The sequence below is a fragment of the Gossypium arboreum genome, chromosome 13 (genome assembly GCF_025698485.1).
Source record: "Gossypium arboreum isolate Shixiya-1 chromosome 13, ASM2569848v2, whole genome shotgun sequence".
Classification (NCBI taxonomy): domain Eukaryota; kingdom Viridiplantae; phylum Streptophyta; class Magnoliopsida; order Malvales; family Malvaceae; genus Gossypium; species Gossypium arboreum.
Genome location: NC_069082.1, coordinates 121,590,052 through 121,596,444, shown reverse-complemented (window position 1 = coordinate 121,596,444; position 6,393 = coordinate 121,590,052).

Here is a 6,393-nt window from a genome sequence, read left to right as displayed (position 1 = left end):
GGGCTTTTCCCTTTTTCTAATCCACCAGCCAATAGACGTGTTAATTGATCCATCATACTTCTTTGGGACTCCAACATCTGGTCCCTTACATCTTGCTGGATTTTGGCCAGCTGTTCTTGCATACGTGTTTGTAGTTGATCCTGCATCTCTTTCTGCATTTGTTCCAATCTCTCTAACCTTTGATCCATTGCTTTTGTTTTCCCTCTTGTACCGTAACGATGTTCCAGGGTAACTGCCATGATTTTTAGGGTTTCTTGTGAGTTTTTAGTGCGCATGATGCAATGCTGATGTATGAATGCAATGAATGCGATGAATGCAAAAAGCGTTGATTCCAATTCGATTTCATTAGAGTAACTTTTCTAGAAAACAAGTTTCTTTACATAAAATAGATTACATATAAGGCTTGGCCCTGATACTTAAGGCCTTGACCTGTCTAAGAAGCCAAGCTAGCTTTTGGCCTCGGTCCGACTCGACTCGTATTTTAAACTCAAAGATATCGGCTTGTATCGCTAACGCTTGCAAGTGGTCACCACTTCTCGTTTTGAGTCAAAGCTTCGCCCATGATGTAGTCCCCGCTCGACTTGGTCTTGAGATTGATGAAGTTGCCCTTCCATCGCTCGTTATTTACCTCGAGGAGTTCTATCCGAAGTTCACGATTTTGCAGCGTTGTTTTGAGTTCTTCTATATTCTTTTTTAATTCTTCGATTCTGTTCTGACTAGCTTTCAACTCGATTGCAGAGTTACGCGAGCGATACTGGTACAATAACCTCTCTAACTCTGATATCCGGATCTTTAACCCTTCTTTCTCATTCTGACTTTCTACCAAACTTCTTTTCAGAGCACCTTCTCGAGCTTGAGCACCGCGAAATTTTTCCTCCCACTGGTTGGCTTTGCTTTGTTCTTCTTTAACTTCATGTCGCCATTGTTCGGATGTTTTCCTAACCCAATGGTTCTCATTGATCTGCGCAACTTCTTATAGTCCGTTTTCAAACTGTCTAAGTCCTCTTCGGCCTTGTTCTTCCCTTTTCTGAGTCTTTCAGCTTTTAGTTTCTGGGCATCGACGTCTAACCCTAACTGCATATTTTCTTCTTCCAAATGCTCGATCCTTTTTTCTAGCTCTAGACTCTTTCTCTCGAAATCTTGCCTGATAATTTCCAGCTCAGATGGGATTACTTTCAAGTGCTCTTCTATCGACTGAAGATTCCCTTGACCTGATGTAGGGATGTTGTCGTTAATCCTCTGATTCCACCATCGGTCGTACTCAGGAGTAGTCATGGGATTGGCAGCAAACTTCTTCATTTTACGAGTCTGGTTCCAGGCATTCGATATCTCGCGAACTTTATTTTTGTAATTATTCCCTGTAAACATGAACTCGCACTGGGCTAACCCATATGTTGGTGGTGTAAACTGTCTGGATCTGTATTGTCGCAATGCAAGCAGAGGAGCGTATCCGACGGCTCCCCATACTCCCAACAAGGGAACCCAATCAAAATCTCCGCATCGATGTAATATTTCGTCAAGGACCATCCACGGGGCTCTCCATTCAACATCTTCTTCTTGCAAATTTTGGAGAACCGTCATCCAATTTTCTTCTGTTACATCATCTCGCCTCGGCGTAGCCACTAACTCTTTCAGCGGAGAGTAATTTTCAGAGAAGATACGATATGAGACCTTTTCCACTTTCCAAAAATGGCTGTGGAACCAGGATAACAAGAGCTATGCACATCCAATAAATCTCCCTTCACCTGCTCTTCTACAAGCATTTAATGATCTGAAAGTTTCCGCCAAGATTGCGGGTATAGGTGTGGTTCCTTTACCAAGCCTATCAAAAAGGTCAACAACAGCCTCGTCCACATGCCCCAAAGCCTTGGGGAAGATGACCAGTCCATAGATGCTCAAGGCGAAGACATCAACCCTTTTCTTCACGTCGGGGTGCGCTAAGATTAGATCCCTCAGGTTCCTCCATGAGATGCATTTACAATCTCCTTTTTGTTTGATCCGGGTTGTCACCCACTGTTCGCTCATCCCCTTGATGTTCATCAGTTTTTTTGAAAATGCTGAGACGTTGGCAGGTCTGGTATAAATTCTGTCTATCTGAATCTTTGGGCAACGGAGCAAGGTCGCGTACTCTTCTATAGTAGGTACCAAATCTACCTTCCCGAAAGTGAAGCAACTGTAAGCAGAATTCCAATATTGGGCAAGGGCTCGAAACAGGTGCTCGTCTACCTTGACATCAAGCAGATAAGGTAAATCACCGTAATGACAATAGAATAACCGCTTGACCTCGTCGTCCCAATCGGTTCCATATTTCTTTCAACTCTTGGAGATTATTCGGTTACGCTGATCCGAGTGAAATTCCATAGCTCGACACATACCCCGGTAAGATGTCACCTTTCTCTTGTTGTGTGGTCTCACCCATATCCGGACAAATAGCGTTGTCTTCTACCTTATCAAAAACCCTTTTCCATGATAAGCTATCTATTTAGGAACCGAACACGAATCAACACCTTTTATGATGAAAATGCCATGCAAATACAAATGAAAGTAAAACAAAGCAAGTCAGTAGTTTATGCACAGTTCAAAGCAAACGAAGAATAATAAATATGGCACTTGCTCAGGTAACCACTAGGGTTTCGGAGTGGCTCTACCTAGGGTGGGTTCTTAAAGCTCGCTACATGGGGTTTGATTCTAGAATAAGGGTACCTGAACCAGCAGATTCCTCGATCTTCACCCATTATAGGCTCATACAGACCGAGTTCAGTTCAGGGGAATACATTTCCCTATGGCTGCACGGAGATGAAAATCTCACGAAGACATAGGTACGGATGTATCCCGAAAGCAATCCACTATCCTGTACGGAGGTGAAAACCTCACGAAGGAATAGTTTCGCGCTCCCACTTAAGAGGGTGTGACCACAACGGTCATGCAATGCAATATGCAACACTATTTAAAGAATCGGACCAACGTGGCGGTATTATTTAGACCACAAAATAGTGATGAAATGCAATGAAAGGATCGTATTTCAAAACCAAATTTTCAATTTTCGATAAAAAGACAAAAGTTAATCAACTTGTGGCTTGACTCTCTCATTCGTGTCCCCAGTGGAGTCGCCAAGCTGTTGTAACCATTTTTTTGAAAAAAAAACGGGAATCGACTTGGATTTTGAAAATAAAAGAACGGGAGTCGCCACCAATCCTTTTTGACGAGGTGTGATCGGGTCACCTCATAAAAGTGGTTGTTTTTAATAAATAGTTTGGTTTATTTAAACAACAATTTTGGTCTACGAGAATCAAGAAAATAGGTTCGGGAGTCCGTTACGCACGAGGAAGGATTAGCACCCTCGATACGCCCAAAATTGGTACCTAGTTGATTAATTAGTGTCTTAGTGTCGAAAATTAAAAAAATTTGAAAGAATTTTAAAATACGATCCTTCTTTATAAAAAGCTCAAGTGTTAAAGACCCTCTCGTCTCAAAATATAAAATGTCACACCCAGTAAGTTAGGACACGACATCTTAAATTTTCGAGAGCGAGCTTGCCTTTTATGAAATCTGTGTATTTTATTAAAAGGGTATTCGATTATTTAGAATAACGAGAGAAGTCGAAACCCAGTAAGTTAGGGTACGTTCTCTCGAATTCTCAAACACCGAATATTGCCTTTATTTCTAAACAAAATTCTTATTTCGAGATGACAAAATATCATACCCGGTAAGTTAGGGCACAACACTTCACATCTTCGAGAATAAGCATTTTTCAAAACTCGTATAATGATTTAAAAGAGTATTCCGTTATTTAGGTTAAATGAGAAAAGTCGAAACCCAGTAAGTTAGGGCACGATTATTTCGGACTACCTAATAACGGATTTTGCTCTTATGAAAGAATTGTTTTAATACATTGAACAAAAAGCAACGCGATTTATAATAAAATGTAAAAGCAAAATATAGCATTGGTGTGTATAAGAATATAATAATGGTGCGACGGTGTCAAAACAATAACATGATCAACTGTAAAAGATGAAGTAAGGTCAAGGCTAATAATATGCAATTATAAACAAATGATAAACATGGCAAAAATAAAAATAACAATGATAACGAAAACGATAACGATAATAATAATAATGTAAATAACAATAGTACGAAACGATAATAACGCATGGCATTTAAATATGATAGTAATAATGTGAATATGAAGTAGTAGGAGCACATGTATGTAAAACATATAATACCAGATTACAAATATGTATGCAATATTTATTAAAAATAGTAATAATAACAAAGACTAATAATAACGATATATAAACATATAAATGTATATATTAAAATAATAATATGTGTACGTAGTATTAAAATACATAAAATGCGATATTAATGACATATATGCACACAAAAATATATGTAATATATTAAAAGATTAGACAGAGTATACGTAAAAATATATATGTATATAAAATGTATGTAATGTAAGATATGTGCTTAATAGGAATATAATGTATATATATTTAATGAAAGCATATGTGACACACAAATACCTAAAAACAATAGTATTAAGCTATTAATAATGCTATATAACATATATATATATATATACATATATAATGAAAATATGTACTACTATGTAATGATAATAGAAATACAAAAGTAAAAGTATTAAATTAAAGTAATAATATATATATAGAAAACTACATATGTAAATGTGTATATGTACGTATAAAATGTATACTAATATATAATGATAATAGTGATAGTAATAATAATGTTAAAAGCAGATATAATATAATAGTAATATTAAAATAAGATAATTAAAATAATACTATACCTATAGAAAATGTATATGTAACACCCTAACCCGTATCCATTGCCGTAATGTGGTTTTGAGCATTATTACCATTTACAGATCACTAAAAAAAATTTAAATACTTACCGATTCAATGCATCATATAAATAAATATATTACCATTCAATCAACAGTTTGACAGTTGTATAAGCATCAAACAACAACATTGTTAGTATACTTGCACATATCTCATATAAATTCAACATCGATATATCTATTTTCTCGACATATCGCACTTGAGTTTAATAATAGTCTCAATTACATAATTTCCTTGTATCAACATATCAAAGATAATCATATATGTACATGTCATGAAATATATCATGCTCTTACCGCTTTCTTCATAAGCATTTATCATTCATTTCATTATATCAATATTTCATGCTCCATCATTTCCATATATTTTATGTATATTTATTCGGTAATAGCTTATATCAAACTTAACATAAATTATATTTCATGTACTTATACTTATTTCGTTTATCTATCTTCATAATTATTTCATATAACCATTCGTCATCCGATACATATTACACGAATATCAATTGTTCAACAGATGCTAGAGCGTCTCCCATCCACGGTCTTATTTATCTTTGACATGATGCCATAGTGTCTTTCAACTATGGTCTTACTCATTTTCATTCATGTTGCCATGGTATCTTTCAACCATGGTCTTGTTCATTTCATATCACGTTGCCATGGTATCTTTCAACCATGGTCTTACACATTTTATATCGAGTTGCCATGGTATCTTTCAACCATGGTCTTACACATTTCATATCGAGAGCACACTCCATGAACCTCATCCTTGCAGCAGGATTACCACCGAGCTAAATCCTCGCAATATAAACTCATAGAGTATTGTCGGGATTACCACCGTGCTAAATCCCGCAACGACAATTACTCTAATGAGCTTGGATCCAATTACCAGTCAAAGCTAAATTGAGACCCTAATTCGGATTACCGTCCGGCTAAATCCATTTTACACATATTCTTCGGAGGGCTATATCAGATAGGATCACCCGTCCGGCTAGATCCTTTTACCGTCAATTTCCTTTTCGAGATCCATCGAATTTTCCTTTCATTCAACCGGATTTCTTCCCATTTTATCAAATATATCAATGTTTTATAAATTTTCATACAATGAACATTCAAATCATATTCACATCAATAACATACAATCTCAAGCATTTCGAATATAATTCAAGTTACACGAACTTACCTCATTGATTGCTCGTGTTTATTATTTCATTATTCGATATATTTTCTTTCCATGATCAAGTCTCGTATTTGTGTCGTCCGGATCTTTATAAATAAATTTGATCATCATTTTCATTCATTTCATATTCTAATACATTTAATTAATGCTCTAGGCAAAATTACCATTTTGCCCCTAAACTTTAATTAATGACGATTTCATCCTTAGGGATAGGAAAGTAAAATTCTTGCAATTTAATCCTTATTTCCAACTATTATTCTCATATATATTGATAACAGTCCATGAATTCTATAAAATATCAAAATTTTCTATAATTTCAACACTTTTCAATTTAATCCCTAAA